This window comes from Suncus etruscus, chromosome 9, assembly GCF_024139225.1.
Source record: "Suncus etruscus isolate mSunEtr1 chromosome 9, mSunEtr1.pri.cur, whole genome shotgun sequence".
NCBI classification, from domain to species: Eukaryota; Metazoa; Chordata; class Mammalia; order Eulipotyphla; family Soricidae; genus Suncus; species Suncus etruscus.
Window position 1 is genome coordinate 72,513,459 of NC_064856.1, and position 20,220 is coordinate 72,533,678.

Genomic DNA, 20,220 nt, shown 5'->3' on the forward strand with positions numbered 1-20,220 from the left:
TATATATATTCTACTAAAAAATAAGCCTTTAGTATAAAAAAAAACACTGAATTTTGCATTGATTATTCTTCTCCTGTCACTTATGTAGTTTTAATCGGAATGCTCATATGGGTTCCAAATAGTACCCTGGAGATCCAGAGTTTATTCCTAGTGACTTTTTTTTTTTTACCAACTATACCATTCAACTGAATGTGAGGGTCTGAGAATGCATTGTTCTTTGCATACTAAGGTGCTCAGGAACCTCCAGAGCTAGAATACGTGATATGGTAGTAGATATATGTTTTTTTTTGTGTGGTTTCCCTTGCCAAAATCAGTAATTTTTAAAATACATTGTTTCATTTAATCTTTGTATAAAAGAGTTATAAAAATAATTTAACAGGTAACTTTCTAATTGGAAAAGAAAAGAAGACAGTAATTAAATTGAAAACCAGAAAGATAGTATAGTGGGTAGGGAATTTATCTTTGATATTGCCACCAGTATTTGATCCTGCAGTGAATACTCATGGTAGAAATAATCCCTGAGCACAGAGCCAGGAGTAAGCACTGAGCACTCTGCCATTTTACAACACCACACTATAAAACTAAAAATAAATTCAGATAACCTGAATCCAAATATTTTTATAATTCCGATTATGTGTGTTGTCTTCGCACTATTGATGTTGCTTTTTACGGTTATTAATGGTGATGATAAATATATAAAGCATAGGTCAAAGTAGGCAACACAGATATGTAATAGTCTTGATGCTAAAAATCATTTGATTCACTAACTACTATTCAAGAAAGATCAAATCATTTTCAATTGCATTTAGTGATGACTATTACAGATCAGTAACATTCATGTGGGGAGTTTGTATTGTAGTTATTGGCCTTGTACATTGGCAATGGAAATATAAATGATGAAGTTTAGTCTATAATTAAAAGCTCACAAGTATTATGGTAGGCCAACACTATATATTATACATTCATTCCAAGGCAATAAAAGTAAATGCTATAGAATTTGAGGGCATGTGGAAGTGAAAAAATAGCAATAAAATTGAAATACTGATATGTTATTTAAAAATATATTTCATGTCTTCTCATTGAGCTCTTTTATGTCCACCAGTGGCAGTTTATGGATTCGCACAAGAAGAGAATTCACAGAGGTAGCATTCATTTGCCTTCTTCATATTTTCTTCATATTTTGCTGTTTTGTGAGACATGAAAAATATATATTTTACTAGTTTATACATACATAAAACATATACTACTATTGCGATAATTTCACAATTTAATCTGTGGTATTTATAAAACTCAGATAAAAAACATTAACAGGCACACTTTATAAATAAGTAAGACTAAGAGGTCAGGTACCTTGTAAAGTTATTGTATTTTTGCCATCTTATCCCAAAATATAGACCTCAGATTCATTATAAAGAAAGCTACCTTTGGGGCAAATGAGGTGGCGTTAGAGGTAAGGTGTATGCTTTGCAAGCGTTAGCCAAGGAAGGACCGCGGTTCAATTCCCCCGGCGTCCCATATGGTCCCCCAAGCCAGGGGCAATTTCTGAGTGCTTAGCCAGGAGTAACCCCTGAGCATCAAACGGGTGTGGCCTGAAAAACCAAAAAAAATAAATAAATAAATAAGAAAGCTACCTTTCTAATACCAAACTAAGCTACAGAGAAATTGATTGATTTTCAAATGCTTTATGTGATAGAATTGCACAGCTAGATAGATTCTACTGGAAAAGAAAGAAGTGACTGACAAAAAGCAATGTTCCAAGGAACTGCTCCTAACTAGTATTCTTCAGTTAGCTTTTTTATAAAAAGTTACATAAACAAAAGTTGAAACTTAATTTTGCTAAAAATAAATGCAGAACTAGACTTCAATAAAACTAGCTCACCATACAGTGGTATTCAAAAAAAAGTATTCATTGGTCTGAGTAGATATTATATTGTCCATATATATGTGTCTTTGAAGAAAAAATTGATAAAACATTTTACTTGATTTATCATTATGTGCATGATTACCTTTACTTATGGTCTTATTTTAAAATATCATTTTGATGTTAATGACTAGGCAATGTTTACAAATTCACACAAAGTCTGAGAGATTTGTGACTAAGATAGAACTAAAGGCTGTTTCTTCAACCTCACATGTAGAATCAAATTTTTCCAAATTTTCATTTACCGAGTTCTGAGGGTTAAAGGAAATTAGGGGTTTGGAATAGGTAGAAGAATAAGACAGAAATAAGTGGTAAAAACAAAAAATACTGGTACTTTGGTAGAAAGCATGATGCAGTAAAATTGAAGGCCTAAAGCATAAGTACTAATATTACTATTGAAAAATATGATTGGGGCTGGAAGATAGCATGGAGGTAAGGCATTTGCCTTTCATGCAGAAGGTCATTGGTTCAAATCCCAGCATCCCATATGGTCCCCCATGCCTGCCAGGAGCTATTTCTGAGTGTGGGGCCAGGAGTAACCCCTGAGTACTGCTGGGTGTGACTCAAAAACCAAAAAAAAATTTATGATTTGGGGCATTGATGATGAGTATGTTGCACTGGTGAAGGGGGGAGTTCTTTATATTACTGAAACCCAACTACAATCATGCTTGTAATTAAAGTGTTTACATAAAGATATTTTAAAAAATTATGTTACCTCAGGGGCCAGAGCTGTGGTGCAAGTGGTAAGGCATTTTTTGCCTTGTACACATTAACCTAGCATGAACCACAGTTCGATCCCCTGGTGTCCCATATGGTCCCCCCAAGCCAGGAGCAATTTCTGAGCGCATAACCAGGTGTAACCCTGAGCATCACCAGGTATGGCCCCCAAAACCAATGCAAAACAAAACAAAACAAATTATGTTACCTCAATCAAGAAATAAACTAATTATATGAGATAAAAAAAAGTACTGGAGGCCATTAAACAATGGATTTTTGAACTTCCTATTGTTAGAAGTATAAGCCTATGGTTCATAAAGAATGTTGACATCTAAAGATTTAAGAATATTTCTCATAATTTCTACTATTACAAAGAACTAGAGAACTGTACTTACAATAAAAGAAATAGAAATTATGCAGAACATGGAGAAATACATGAAAATAAATCAACGCTTGGTAGAGATCAACTCTTTCTATCATTTTTTCTCAATTTATTTTTCTTTATGTGTTTTTGTTTTTAATTTTGGGGCCACATCTAGAAGTGTTAAGGTGATTTTCTCACTTCACTATAGTGCTGCTGAGATTGAACTCAGGCTTTCTGGGTGAAAAACATTAGGTTTAGACTTTTATTTTTATGGTATATTTTAAACACTTGAATATCTCTATAAGAAATATCAATTTAAATTTGTCACCAAAATTTAATTTGTAAGTTTATATTTCATCCAATAGAATTATCTTAAGGTAACTGGAAAAAGATATTAAGATAAATGTCACTATACAGATATGAACAAAATATTATTTATACATAAGGAGAAGAAATAAATTCCATTTCTGAATACTAGGCTTAAATCATTCCTAAAAGAAATCAAATGTCTTTTGGGCTATGGTGAGAAGATAGTTGCATACAAAATAAAAGTCATGTTTGGAGTAAGAATGAAGATATTTTGGTTTAATGTCACTACACTTAGGAAAATTACCTCATACCTATATTGCTTATTTTTTTACTTGCCTTGGGGAAAATTAGTATTCATAATAAGTATATAATTGCTACTCTGTTTCTTCTTTTGTTTTGTTTTGTTTTGGGGGGGTCACACCCAGCAGCACTCAGGGCTACTCCTAGCTCTATGCTCAGAAATTGCCCCCGGCAGGCTGAGCAAATGCCTTACCTCCATGCTATCTCTCTGGCCACTCTGTTTCTTCTTTATTCCTGACCAATATCACTAATTGTTAACTCTTAACAAATAGTTTGAATACTGTCTCCATCTTTTTAAAGTGGTAAAAAACTCTACAAAATAGGAGGGGTTGGAGTGATGGTGCAGTGGCAGTGGTAGGGCAATTGTCTTGCACGCGGCTGACCTAGGATGGACTCTAGTTAGATCCCCCAGCTTCTCATGTGTCCCCCACAAGCCAGAAATGTGTTCTGAGTGTATATATACACATATATATGTAATATATATTACATATAAAATATATATGCATATATATACACAGCTGCATATATGTATATATGATGTATATAATACATTATATATTATTATATATAATTATAATATTAATAATAATATTAATATTATAGGACTTAGTAAGTAATCTTAGAAAATCTGTAGAGATACAATTAATGTCAGATTTATCAAAAGTGTTTTAGACTTAATATATTACAAATGGCATTTTAAAATTCCAATTTCCAATTATTTGTTGTGAATACAATGAAATAGAAACATATTTTTTTAGAAAATGATTTATTTCTTGCAACATAGCAAAGTTCACTTATTTTTCAGGTAGCTTACTTTCATACTGTCACATTTGTACCATAGATGATCATGTTACCTGAAAATAAATACAAATTTGCCTCTTTCTTCCTAAACATGTATATGTCTTATTTATTTACTTGATGATGTTGATGAGATGCTTTCTCTACATATTCAATAGAAACACTGAGAGACTTTTTTGACTTGTTCTTAATTAAATCAATCAACTGCTTCTTAATTTGTATTTAATTAAAAATATATACCTTTACATATATTTATTTTATACATAATTGTTTTTCTATAGCTATATGTGATATTAACTTTATTATTATTTAAAGAATGATAAAAATGTTTATGAAATACTTTATATACAGAGCTTCATGTTTAGAATTAAGCTTTTTGGATCTACAGATTTCTAACTTCCTTTAAGTAGAGAACTTGAGGTGGACACACAGAGCAGAGATCAGCATTTCAACCTGGTTCTGTACTGAGGTTATGTGTCTGCAGTCAGTGCTTAGGAAATGGAGAACTGGGGTTTGAAATTGGGAATCGAACCTGGGTCAACCAAATAGAAAGCAAATGCCCTGCCCTCTGTATGAGCATCCTGCCCCAACCTCTCAAGTTTGAGAATTGTTGCCAACTTGAAAAATAAACTTCTTTATATTTCCCCGTTTATTCTTTTCAGACAATTATATCAAAATTATATTAAAGAGGCATTCCCTGCCTGATTTCATCCTGTGTGTGGCTCATCTGTGGATGGCTAGCCTTCCCTGGAGGTGAGTTTACACGCCCAGAAAGGGGAAGCCGCTGAACTCTGCTGGAACTCTGATGCCAGCACCACTATCTGCCTGTCTTCTGTGCTGTGCTCCATTTTCGGCCTGATTTTATCCTGTGTGTGGCTCATCTGCAGATGGCTAGCCTTCCCTGGTGGTGAGTTTACATGCCCAGAAAAGGAGGAGCCAGAAAAGCTACCTGGCTCCAGTTCACTATGTGGGGGAGGGACACACCATTTAGCCAATGAATACAACCACAACACGTAGAAAAACCCACAATACAAGTGTGACAATGGGAAAACAAAGCAGGCCAGTGCCAGACAGAGAACTAAGATGGCAAATCTGATGACCTGAACATGGCAAACCAACTAGTCAGTCTCTCAGATAAGGAGTTTAGAATTGCAATATGGAAGATATTCACAGAACTCAAAGAAAGTACAGAAGAGAACACTAATAAGAATCAAGAGAATATGAAGATAGAAATCACAAAACTCCAAACTGAAATTTCAGGTCAAATAACAGGTCTGAAAACTGAGTAGATGAATTGAAAAAAAAAATGGATGAGTTTTCCCACAGATTAACAGCAGCTGTGGATAGAATTAGTACACTGAAAGATGAGATGAATAACACTCTATACAGCAGAAGAAATTGGAAAAAAGCCTTAAAGCAAATGATCAAACAATGGAAAAATTACTCAAAGAATGGGAACAGATGAAAATAGAAGTCTATGATAAGCTCAACAGAAACAACTTAAGAATCATTGGAGTCCCAGAGACCCAGGAAGAAAATTTCCAGGAAGAATCAACGGTCAAGAACATCATTAAAGAAAACCTACCAGAGCTAAAGAATACATGCGATCAAATCCTGCATGCCTGAAGAGTACCAACTACAACAGACCCCAGAAAAAACACACCAAGACACATCCTAGTCACAATGATGAACCCCATAGTTAGAGACAGAATTCTGAACGCAGCAAGATCAAAAAAAGAAATTACATTCAAGGAAACTTCCTTGAGATTTACCGCAGACCTGTCACAAGAAACACTCAAGGCCAGAAGGCAGTGGTGGGACATAGTGACAAAACTCAATTAAATAAATGCTTTGCCTAGAATACGGCACACATCAAAAGTCACCTTCAGGTTTGAAGGAAGAATACATGGTTTCAAATACAAACAACAGCACAGAAATTTTACAGACTCAAAACCAGTCTTAAAAGAAAAACTGAAAGACCTACTGTAAGACAAGACTGACCAACAGAGACAACAAACTTCGATAGAAAAATGGCACTAAACCCCAGGACAATTCCTTCTCTCAATGTCTGTACTCGTCTCACTTCTGCCCTTTAATGGGAGAGATTCCTGGCCAGCAGCTTTCTCTCAACCAGGACAGAAGGTAGAAGGCGAATACAAATAATTCGCAAGTGTTAAGCTCTTTTGTGAACACCTAGAAAATTAAGCCGTAGAAGTTAATAAAATGCTCAAGCTGAGTTCCTGTCAAGAGGCTTTAATGATGGAGAGCTGGGTTTTTATGTCCTACTTTAGTGGGAGGAGCAACAACATAGGATTGAAATTTAAACCAATCAGATTTGTACAGGTACAACGATTTTAACCAATGGGAGCAGACACATTTTGATGGCGGGAAGGATAAGGAGAAACTTGGCAGGATGGGGGGAGGGGAAGCAAATCCTTAATAGATCTTACAGTTTAAACCTTACAAAAACCTATCTATAATTGCATGTATGAGAGCAGTTACAAAAACAGGTTCCATGGAAAGATTTAAGGAATCTAGTTAAGCCAGATTCTCTGTGGTGAGCTAAATTTATTTGCAGGGTTCTTTTGGCTCAGGGCTATGCAAACTTATGGCTTGAATCAGGCAGCGGTGAAAAATCCATTGAATATGTGGGTGTACGGCCGCCCACATCTCCCCCTGTTTAGTATACAATATGGAAGGGACAGACGTGCCTCGGTGGACTGGCCACACTGGGTGAAGAGGTGTGGGGCTTCCAGTCACCGCATCTGCTACCCTTGAGTCAGTCGTTTCCAAAGCTTGGTAAGGCGCGAGCGCACAGATTGAGGTCTATGCGCCAGTTCCTCGATTACTTCAAACTTAAGTGGCGGAGAGTTGGCAGGAGGGGAGATGTCAGGCGTCAGCTGGTCTTTTGAGGTGCATAGTTGTTGGTATAAAACTTTTGAGTCCTTTCTGGTTGCTTCATCCACTTGATTCTTCACGAAGGTGGTGAGTTTGCGAAAAGCCCAAGGACCAAAAGAAACTAGCAACATGAAGCCAATGAAGGGTCCCAAAAAAGCTGGGAGCACTGTTGTTATCCATGGAGTGGTAGAAAACCAATTTTTGTACCAGCTCTCATTTTGCTCTAAATCTTATTGTCTATTTACTAAATCATCCTCTATACGTTGAATGCTATTTCTAACTAAACCTGTTTCATCCTTAAAAACACAACATTCTTCTTTAAGGGCTACACAGACTCCCCCTTTCTTCAAAAAAAAGAAACCAAATTAAAACACGGTGGTTTTGCTGCACTATTTTTGCTAGGGATTTAACAGTGTGCTCTAAGTATTGTAAACTTAGTTTAAGTTTGTAAACATTTTTAACAACAGTTATACTTAAGGCATTAACAGATTTTAGAGTAGGAATTAATGAATAAATTATTGTGCCAGCACCAATAATACCCGGGCCCATTAATAAGGCAAGGGTAAGAGCAGTAACTGGTTGTCTCCTGCGGCGGGAGAGAGACACAGAGTTATCTTTAAGGGGTAATAAATTAGTTTCAGGTTTAACAGTTAATTTAGGCATTAAAAAAACAAAACACAGTAGTTCTAGGACGGAAAAAACAAATGTGAAACAATGTGGGGAGATAAACCAGTAAAACAGGCAGGAAACGTTAAATTGGGGGCAATTATGAACTGAAAGGAGGAATTAATGACAAGAATTTGATTACAATTTTCAATAGGGGGAATCATATTGGGTACCAAAAGGCAAAGTCCAAGTTTCACCACCTGTTTCAAGGTGATGCTGAAGTGAGGCTTGGAGCTGGATTGCAGAGCGAAGGCGTCAGAGACAGGCAGGGGGTCGCCAAAGCAGAAGGGCGGTTGAGATGAATAGCAGATAGGCAGGGTTAGTGATGGTGGAGGCATTGACCAGCTGCAGGATGAGGTTCGAGGTGGAAACTGGACCAACAGGTTTGATGGTTAATCTAGGCATTAACAAAGCTAATAGTTATGATAAGCAAGAAACATTTCAGTAACAATATGGGGAGAATGTTCAGTGGAGTTGGCGGCTTCAATGAAGATGGAAGTGTTGTGCCTTGATGAGTTTCAGCTTCCCAGTGGAGGTTAGCAGGGTTGTTGGTAGCAGTGGGCATGCTGAAGGTTTATAGAAGGGCTGCCAGGCAGAGTATCATTCAGCATTCCCTTTAGGCAGAGTCAGTCAGAAACAGGTCCGGCAGGAATGGTGGGCTAGCAGGAGGGGTGACAGGCTCTTTTGAAGTGGGTGAAGATAGGACTGCAGGAAGCTGTAGGAGGTCTATAAGAAAACAACTTGGCAGGAGGTAAAATGATTATTTTTGAATGCCACAGGAATGCCTTCTGACTTTTGCCAGACTTTAGCACTTTAAAAAATTTTATAATTAATGATAGCCTATTGTTCAAAAACCTTTAAACTGAACTTAAATGAATTTTTTTAAACTTATTAGTTATCATATTAAAGCTAGATGCTTCTTTATCTAGTCACATTTGGCCTTATTCTTTTGGCCTTAACTACACATAGCAGAAAGTTGGGCGATTGTAAAGTCCAGAAATTCTCCAGGAAAAAATTATTCCTGATGGCCATTTGAAAAATTTGGGATTTACCATCTCCTACTTTTTTGTCATGCTGATAGGACAAAGCTAGCTTAGCACAGGATTTTTTAGCAAGATTTCACAGTTAGTTAGATGACTAGACTAAGCCATGTTAAAAAAAATTAATTGAAATTTCAAAAATGAATAAGGCTTTAAAAATTGTATTTATCATGAAATGCAAAAATAACAAATAAACAGACAGAACAAACAACACGAAACACAACATTGTGGCCACTTTCATTCATAACACACACATGAACAGACAAGAGGATTCATTCAAAACTTGCATTAGAAAAATTAACAAGCGCTTTTAAATATTTAGCCGGCATGTTTGTAAAAAAAAATTTTGTTAATGTAGCTGGAGTGGAACTGCTGAAAATAAATTTTAAGGTTTAGCTTTAACACAAAACATTTTTTAAACAATTCTAATTTGAAGTTTAAAACATGAAGGAAAATGTTAGCAGTTAAAAATTTTGTTAAGTGAAATGGTTAGGGGAGCACTGTAGAAGAAGTTTCCACTCTGAAGTATGATATTATTTGCTGAAAATGAACAGGTTTGTTATAAATTGGTTTTACAGTAGAATAGTAAGACAGCTGTAATAAATTGTTAAAATTTTTATGATTAAACACAAGAGTATGAACTATGATTATTAAAGGTATAAAAAACTGACTTTAAAAAAACAACTGTTTTTACTTTGAAGACTTTAAGTGAATAATTTGTAAAAAATATTAGATACCAAATTAACAAAATGTTTAGACATTATAAAATATAGTTAAAGACATTTGATGCATTTACACACCTAGAGCTTAAGACCAAAATTATTTTTAATACTTGTTAATTTGCTTATAAAATTTAGTTACTTTTATGATACTAATTAACAATATTATTTTAAAAAGGGCTAACCACAACATGAACAGAGACAACTTAAGATTAAACTTGGAAAATGCAAAATTATTTGTTCTTACCTTTGAGTTTAAAATTAAGCTTGAAATTAAGAAAAGGGACAAAGCTACTTAAGGTTTAAGTTTATGAACAATAATTTATGAACAAATTTATTTAACTAGTTATTATATTGTTTTTGTTATTGAAATGGCTTTTATGCCACTGTTTGAACTGCCTACCAACTTTCAAGGTTTAGATTATTTGGTTTAAGTTTTTTAAATGGCAATGCTATACTCCTATATTTATTATGCATTTAAAAGAGCTTAGGTTTAGCTCAGAGTGTTTTGGAATGTTTACACATATTGTTAAGGAAGGCTGACCAACTTCTTTTGCTTACTTGTATTATTTTAGTTTTTTTTTATGTTTTGCATTTTAGCTACACAGAAACTTACAGTTTTAAAAACAGGTACAAAGTATGCCACATATACGTCACCTTTGCGTAGGTTAAAGAACTTATTATGACATTTTGTAACACATTTAAGACTTTTTAATTTTACCAACTGTAGCCTTTATCTTTAGAAAAACATTTTTAACTCAGGCATCTCGACTTAGGAGAAAGGAACGCTTGTAAGGGATGGAAGGAGGAGGGGGGGGGACCGTTCTTCTCGCTTAAATTTTTGAAGCAGCCTGAAGTTTTTGCAGGCAACGACCACTGGCTAACCCAGACAGGTGTATTTGAACACCAGGTAATTTATTGCTTGGGGGTAGGTTAAAAAGCCGGAAAAGCGTGTGAATAGCCTAATTTTAGGCATTCAGGAATGGGGGCGGGCTAGAACCGGCCGCAGCGTTCCCAGCCTGCAGCTTTTTGCTCGCCCGCACTCTGTCCCGCGGGGGGCTGAGGGGGGTGCAGGCGTAGAGAAGGGAGTGGCGGCGGGGGTTAGCACTTTGGAGAGTGACTTTTAAGCACGGAGCTGCTGACAAGCTGGGACCTGGAAAAAGTGTGTTGTGTTTTTAAGAGCTCAGAGACCAGAATTTTCGCCCACCCGCCAGCTAGAGATTAACAGCGCGGGGGGAAAAAAAGCGGCGGAATTTTCGCCTGCCCGCTGGGGAGAGCTTTACAGTGCAGGGAAAAAAGCGGCGGCTTTAACAGGATTAGCACAGAGGTTGAGGCGGCAGAAAATTACAAATATGTTTTTTGGTAACTTCTATATGTCTGCGTTTTAATTCAGACTGAATATAAGCAATGAATTTGGCTTCTGTGCTTGAGGGGGTTGCCCATAGTAAAAAAGGCACAGGAGTCCCAAAGGCCAATTGTGGGACGATAGGTCGGCACAAATAAGTGTGCACACAAAGAAAGGCTAACTACTACGCTGCGTCACTCCTGATGGGAGCTTTTCCACCCCTGATGGGGGTTTACCCCGACGTCTTACCGCGTAAGCTCCTGGATTCGCCTGCCTCCAGCCGACGGGATGAACACGTGGGATCAAAACACTCACGTTGGGGCCGGGCGGTGGCGCTGGAGGTAAGGTGCCTGCCTTACCTGCGCTAGCCTAGGAGACGGACCGCGGTTCGATCCCCCGGCGTCCCATATGGTCCCCCAAGCCAGGAGCGACTTCTGAGCGCATAGCCAGGAGTAACCCCTGAGCGTCACCGGGTGTGGCCCAAAAACCAAAAAAAAAAAAAAACCAAAAAAAAAAAAAAAACACTCACGTTGCGGCGCCACTTGTACTCGTCTCGCTTCTGCCCTTTAATGGGAGAGATTCCCGGCCAGCAGCTTTCTCTCAACCAGGACAGAAGGTAGAAGGCGAATACAAATAATTTGCAAGTGTTAAGCTCTTTTGTGAACACCTAGAAAATTAAGCCGTAGAAGTTAATAAAATGCTCAAGCTGAGTTCCTGTCAAGAGGCTTTAATGATGGAGAGCTGGGTTTTTATGTCCTACTTCAGTGGGAGGAGCAACAACATAGGATTGAAATTTAAACCAATCAGATTTGTACAGGTACAACGATTTTAACCAATGGGAGCAGACACATTTTGATGGCGGGAAGGATAAGGAGAAACCTGGCAGGATGGGGGGAGGGGAAGCAAATCCTTAATAGATCTTACAGTTTAAACCTTACAAAAACCTATCTATAATTGCATGTATGAGAGCAGTTACAAAAACAGGTTCCATGGAAAGATTTAAGGAATCTAGTTAAGCCAGATTCTCTGTGGTGAGCTAAATTTATTTGCAGGGTTCTTTTGGCTCAGGGCTATGCAAACTTATGGCTTGAATCAGGCAGCGGTGAAAAATCCATTGAATATGTGGGTGTACGGTCGCCCACAAATGTCAATGGACTAAATGCACCAGTTAAGAGACACAGAGTGGCTAAATGGATCAAAAAACTCAACCCAACCTTCTGCTGCCTACAAGAAACACAGCTGAATAGTCAAACAAACATAGACTCAAAATAAAAGGCTGGAGGAAAATCATCCAAGCAAAAAAACCCATAAAAAAGCTGGAGTGGCCATACTATTATCAGATGATGCAAACTTTATACTCAGGAAATTCATAAGGGACAAAGATGAACATTTTGTAATAATAAAGGAATTTATACAGCAGGAAGAAATCAGTCTTCTAAAAACATATATGCAGCAAATGATGGGCCAGCAAAATATTTAATACAATTGTTGACAAATTTGAAAGCTACTATCTATAACAACACAATAATTGTGGGAGACTTCAACATGGCATTGTCAACACTTGATAGGTCAACCAGACTGAAACCCAACAAGAATGTACTAGACCTGAAAAGAAAAATGGATGAAAGAGGCCTAGAAGATATATATATAAGATACTCCACCACCAGAAACCTGGATACACATTCTTCTCTAATGTACATGGAACATTCTCCAGGATAGACTACATGCTAGAACATAAAACATACCTACATAATATCAAGAGGATAGAAATTGTGTAGGCTACCTTCACTGACCACAAGGCCCTGAAATTATATGTGAACTACAAAGAGACACAGAAGAAAAACTTTAATACCTGGAAGTTAAACAGCCTAATACTGAATAACCAGTGGGTCCTAGATGAAATCAAAGAGGAAATCAAAATTCCTGGAAACAAATGACAAAAGAGACACAAACTATCAAAATCTATGGGACACAGCAAAAGCGGTACTGAGAGGAAAATTTATAGCTTTGCAAGCACACATCAAGAAAGAGAAGAGGTATACCTGAATAGCTTAATGACGCAACTCATAGAATTAGAAAGTGCTCAGCAAAAAAAAAAAAAATAGGGAGACAGAAAAAAATAACAAAGCTGAGAGCAGAAATCAATGAAGTGGAAACCCAAAAAACAATTAGAAAGATCAACGAAAGCAGAAGTTGGTTCTTTAAAAAAATAAACAAGATTGATAGACCACTGACAAAACTAACAAAGAAAGAGAGAGAGAGCAACTTGATAACTCGTATTAGGAGTGAAAAAGGAGAGATCCCTACTAATATGGCAGAGAATCAAAGGGTAATCAGAAACTAATTTGAGAAACACTATGCCACTAAAAATGAGAATCTGGAAGAAATGGATACTTGGACTCTTAGAATCTTCAATGGTTGAATGAAAAGGATGTAGCATATCTAAACAACCCCATCACTACTGAGGAAATTAAGACAGTACTCAAATGTCTGCCCCAAAACAAAAGCCCAGGCCCAGATGGATTCACTAATGAATTCTTTCAAACCTTTCAAGAGGAACTACTACCAATCCTGGCAAGACTCATAAAATCAAAGAGACGGGAACACTTCCAAATAGCTTTTATGAAGCCAAAATCACCTTGATACCTAAACCAGACAGAGAATCTACCGAAAAAGAAAATTACAGACCAATATCACTGATGAACACAGATAAAATTATCCTCAATAAAATCCTGGCAAGTAGGATTTAATACCTCATTAAGAAGATCATCAACTCTGACCAAGTAGGTTTCATCCCAGGAATGCAAGGATGTTTTAACATCTGTAAATCTATCAACACAATATGCAACATCAATAACAAGAAAAATAAAAATCACATGATCATATCAATAGATGTAGAGAAAGCATTTTTTGATAAGGTCCAACACCCATTCTTGATCAAAACTCTCACAAGATGGGAATGGAAGGAACCTTTTTCAATATAGTTAAGGCCATCTACGACAAGCCAGTGGCAAATATTATCCTCAATGGAGAAAAACTAAAAGCTTTCCCTCTAAATTATGGCACAAGACAAGGCTGTCCTCTCTCACCACTCCTATTCAACATAGCACTGGCAGTACTTGCTATAGTGATTAGGCAAGAAAATGATATCAAGGGAATCCAGATAGGAAAGGAAGAGGTCAAGCTCTCACTGTTTGCAGATGACATGATACTCTACTTAGAAAACCCTAAAGACTCTACCAAAAAGATTCTAGAAACAATAGACTCATATAGCAAGGTGGCAGGATACAAAATTAACACACAAAAATCAATGGCCTTCCTATACATCAATAGTAATAGGGAAGAAATGGACATTAAGAAAACAACCCCATTCACAATAATGCCACACAAATTCAAATATCTTGGAATCAACTTGACTAAAAATGTGAAGGACCTATACAAAGAGAACTATAAAACTCTGCTCCAAGAAATGAGAGGGCGTACAGAAATGGAAACACATACCCTGCTCATGGATTGGCAGGATTAACATCTTTAAAATGGCAACACTCCCCAAGGCATTGTACAGATTTAATGCGATCCCTCTAAAGATACCCATAACATTCTTTAAAGAAGTGGATCAGGCACTTTTGAAATTCGTTTGGAACAATAAACACCCTTGAGTAGCTAAAGCAATCATTGGGAAAAAGAATATGGGAGGAATTACTTTCCCCAACTTTAAACTTCACTACAAAACTATATTTATCAAAACAGCATGGTATTGGAATAAAGACAGGCCTTCAGATCAGTGGAATACTCTGAGAATGTTCCCCAGACATAGAATCACCTAATTTTTGATAAAGGAGCAAGAAATCATAAATGGAGCAAAGAAAGCCTCTTCAACAAGTGGTGTTGCCATAACTGGCTAGCCACTTGCAAAAAATTAAACTTAGACCCCAGTCAACCTCATGCATGAAGGTAAAATCCAAATGGATTAAAGACCTCAATATCATACCCAAAACCGTAAGATATATAGAATAACACATAGGCAAAACACTCCAGGACATTGAGACTATAGGCATCTTCAAGGAGGAAACTGTACTCTCCAAACAAATGAAAGCAGAGATTAACAGATCGGAATATATTAAGCTGAGAAGCTTCTGCTCCTCAAAGGAAATACCGTACAGGATACAAGAGGCACCCACTGAGTGGGAGAAACTATTCACCCAATACCCATCAGATAAGGTGCTAATCTCCAAAATATACAAGGTACTGACAGAACTTTACAAGAAAAAAATTTAATCCCATCAAAAAATGGAGAGAAGAAATGGACAGACACTTTGACAAAGAAGAAATACAAATGGCCAAAAGACACATGAAAAAAATGTTCCACGTAACTAATCATCAGGGAGATGCAAATCAAAACAACTATGAGGTACCACCTCACACCACAGAGATTGGCACAGATCAAAAAGAACAAGAACAATCAGTGCTGGCAGGGATGTGGAGAAAAAGAAACTCTTATCCACTGCTGGTGGGAATGCTGTCTAGTTCAACCTTTATGGAAAGCGATATGTAGATTCCTCCAAAAACTGGAAATCAAGCTCCCATACAATCCAGTTATACTACTCCTAGGAATATATCCGAGGGACACAAAAATACAATAGAAAAATCCCTTCCTTACACCTATATTCATTGCAGCACTATTTACCATAGCAAGACTCTAGAAACAACTAAGATACCCTTCAACACTCAAATGGCTAAAGAAACTGTGGTACATATACACAATGGAATATTAAGCAGCAGTCAGGAGAGATGAAGTCATGAAATTTTCCTATACATGTATGTACATGGAATCTATTATGCTCAGTGAAATAAGTCAGAGAGAGAGAAAAAAGCAGAATGGTCTCACTCATCTATGGGTTTTAAGAAAAATGAAAAGACATTCTTGCAATAATAATTTTCAGACACAAAAGAGAGAAGGGCTGGAAGTTACAGCTCACCTCATAAAGCTCACCACAAAGAGGGATGTGTTTAGTTAGAGAAATAACTACATTTCGATCTATCCTAATAATGAGAATGTATGAAGGAAATAGAAAGCCTGTCTAGAGTACAGGCGGGGTTTGGGTGGGGAGCAGGGAGACTTGGGACATTGGCGATGGGAATGTTGCACTGGTGATGGGGGGTGTTCTTTACATGACTGAAACTCTTACGACACAATCATATATGTAATCAAGGTGTTTAAATAAAATATATTAAAAATTATATTAAAGAATATTAAGTTGTTTCTCAGATAGCTGATTATTTCCCCTTCATTTTCCTTTCCTATTTTTCCAAGACTTATCTTTTTTTTTTGTTTTGTTTTGTTGTTTTTTTTGTTTTTGAGTCACACCCGGCAGTCCTCAGTGGTTACTCTAGACTCTATGTTCAGAAATCTCTCCTGGCAGACACGGGGGACCATTTAGGATGCTGGAATTTGAACCACCATCCTTCTGCATGCAAGGCAAACACCCTACCTCCATGCTATCTCTCTGGCCCTTCCAAGATTATTCTTGCTACCATCAAATTTACTAATCTTTTTTTCCTAAAATATTTAATCCATATGAGTTCAATGATTCATTATATATAATTTTACTTATTGTATAATGGTTACAACAATGGTTACAATATTGATAATTATTAAGTTTCATTTATATAATGTACACCATCCTAAACCAGTGCATTTTCCCCACTACTAATGCCTACAGTTTACCAACCACCTTCTTCCATCCCCCACCTGCGTCTGGCAAATATTTGACTAGTCTCTCTCCCATTTACTCTCTTTCCTTTTCCCCCTTTTTGACATTGTTATTTGCAAAATTGTTAGTGAAGGAATATGTATCATATATATCATTTATTTTCCCTTTTAGCATCCATTTTTATTCAGACTGATCAGTCCCAACTATCATTGCCATAGTGGTTCCTTCTCTACTATAACTATACTTTTTCACTATTTATAAAGCAAGTGTCCCATTCCACTATTTATGTCAACCTTCCTACCATTGACTGGTCTTTCTGTTCCTCATCTCTATCTTTTCCGGATATTATTATCATACTATCTTTCTTTTTCTTATTTCCCACTAATGATTGAGATTATTCTATGTCTATCCCTCTACCTCTGAATCATTTAACTCAGCATAATAATTTCCATGTCAATCCAACTAAAACAAATTCATGATTTCAGTTATCATAACAGTTGCATAGTATTCCATTGTATATATATATATATGTATATATATATGTGTGTATATATGCCATAATTTCTTTGGCCACTCAGGAATTCTTAGGAACTTGGTTGTTTCTACATTCTGGCTATGGTAAATGGTGCTGTGACAAACAAATAAATGCAGAGAGCTTTTCTCCATAGTGTTATTGGTTTCCTAAGTTATATTCTTAAAATTAGTATTGCCAGATGATATTGATTTAGTTTCTACTTTTTTTGAGGAATATCCATAATGTTTTTCAAAAAGGCTAGATCAGTCTACATTCCCACCAGCAGTGAATGAGAGCCTTTTTTTTACCCTTATTCATACCACCACAGGTTTTTCTTCTTTGTGATGTGTGCCTGCCTCTGTGGTATGAGAGGATATCTTGTTATTATTTTGATTTGCATCACCCTGATAATTAGTGATGTAGAACAACTTTCATGTGTCTTTGGACTTCTGTATTTCTTCTTAGGAAATATCTGTTTATTCTTATCCCCATTATTGGATGAGGTTAAATTTTTTTCTTGATAAGTTTGGTTATACAGTAGTTGCCTTGCATATATGAGATATTAACTCCTTATCTGATAGTTAGTGGGTGAATTGTTTCTCCCATTCCATGGGAAGTCTTTATATGTTAGTCACTGTTTACTTTGAAGTGCAGAAGCTTCTCAGTTTAATGTAGTCCCATTTGTTTATATTTTCTTCCACTTGCTTGGTCAATGGTGTTTTGTCCTTTAATTTCAATATCATGGAGTGTTTAGTCTACATACCATATTGTTTCAGGTCTGATATCAAGTTCTTTAATCCATTTTGATTTGATCCTTGTGCATGATGTTAGAGATCCGAGTTCATTTTTAATTTGCATGTAGTTAACCAGTTTTTCAAGAACCACTTGTTGAAGAGACTTCCCTTGATCCACATTGTATTTCTTGCTCCTTTATCAAAAATCAATTGATTGTAAACATGTGAGTCTATCTCTATATATTCAAGTCTATTCTATTGACTTGAGGATATGTCTTTATTCCAATACCAGGTCATTTTAATGACTACTGCTGTTTTAATGATTACTATAGGGTTTAAAGGTGGAGAAAGTTATGCCTCCTATCTTATTTCTGCCAAGGATTACTTTAGCTATCCGTGAATATTTATTGCTCATATAAATTTCAATAGTGTCTGATCTTTTTCTTTGAAAATGTCATGGGTATTCCCATAGGGATTGCATTAAATATTTACACTGCTTTGTGATATATTAATATTTTAATGATTTTAATCCTCCTGATTAACAGGTATATCTTTGTATTTTCTCATGTCTTTTATTTCTTAATAGTGTTTTGTACTTTGCTTTGTATAGGTCTTTCACCTCTTTAGTTAAAATGATTCCTATGTACTTGATTACTGAGGTACAATTGCATTTGGGATTGTTCTTTTAATATCTCCTTCTTCTCTTAAAATATTTTGTATAGAATAGACATAGATTTTTGCATATTAATTTTGTAGTTGCCACTTTACTAGACAACATTTTTATTCTTTAGATTTTTTCATAGTCACTAAGATTTTCTTTTATTTTCCTTTCCCCTCTCCCTCGAAACTAAGATTTTCTAATAGAATATCCTCATCTGCAAACAACGAGAGCTTTACTTATTCCTTTCTTATGTAGATGCCCTTAATATCCCTTCTTGCATAATTGCTATGAGAAGTATTACCAGTACTATAATGAATAGAAGTGATGATGGGGGGGGGCAACTTTGTCTTGTCTTGCACCAGATCTTAGAAGAAAGGCTTTTTTCCCCCCATTGAGTATAATGCAATGCTTTCGATGGATTTGTGTTTAATAATGCTGACAATATTGAGAAAAGTTCCTTTAATTCCCATTTTATTGAGAATTTTTATAATGAATAGGTGCTAGACACCTAGAGATGAACTTGGCCACTTCACCTAGCTGTGTGGTCTAACATTTATTCTAACCAAGGAGTCTCATCATATCATATTAAAAATAAACAATAAATAAATAAAAATAAACACCACCACACTGCAAAGGTCACAATGAGAAGGAAAGGCTGAACATAATTATACCTAGTGAATGAATATGGTAGTTCTGAAGACCCAACTAACATCACCTACCTGTATAGCCTCTCTCAGAAGGACTTTAGAGAAAAAAAATAGGGAAAATATTCAAAGAACTCAAACCATGGAATAGAGATTGAATCATATTCAAGAGGATATGGGAGTAGAAATGAGAAAATTTCAGACAAATATGACAGAAATAAAAAACTAGGTAGGTGAAACAAAAATATCTCACCAGCAGAGTAACAACTGATGAGGACAGAATTAATAAACTGAAAGATGATCTTCATAAAAACTCTATACAACAGAAGAATCTAAAAAAAATCTGAAAATAAATGAACAAAGAATGGAAAATTTTCTCAAAATAACTAAACAGATGACAATGGACCTTTGGTTTAAATTCACGAGAACAAAATAAGAATCATAGCTGTCCCAGACATATAGTAAGAAAATAGCTATGAAGAAGCAACAGTCAAAGAAATTATTGATGAAAATTTTCCAAAGCTGTAGAATGCATGCACACACACAACCTGCATACCCAAAGAGTACTAGAGAAAGAAAACCAAAGAGAAACAGCTAAAGTCATATCCTAGTCCAAAATTGACAACGACAAATAAACATAAAATACTGAAAGAAGCAAGATCCAAAAGAGATATTAAATACAAAGAAAAATCCTTAAGACTCACTATAGATTTACAATAAGCTACCCTCCAGGCCCAAATGCAGTGGTGGAATAGAGTGAAAAACTCAATGAAATCAGTTTCGCCAAGAATACTTCTCCCAGCCAGAATTTTATTCAAGTTTGAAGAATGGATATACAGATTCATGGATAAATAACAAATCAGAAAATTTACATAT

At 36.1% G+C, this 20,220-nt stretch overlaps 1 non-coding gene across 1 annotated transcript; it reads left to right on the forward strand.

The window, feature by feature from the left end:
* Positions 1 to 1,070: 1,070 nt before the first annotated feature.
* On the forward strand, positions 1,071 to 1,201 carry LOC126019226 (small nucleolar RNA SNORA75). Its single transcript, XR_007498968.1, has one exon. It is a non-coding gene; the product is annotated as a small nucleolar RNA SNORA75 (small nucleolar RNA).
* Positions 1,202 to 20,220: the final 19,019 nt, after the last annotated feature.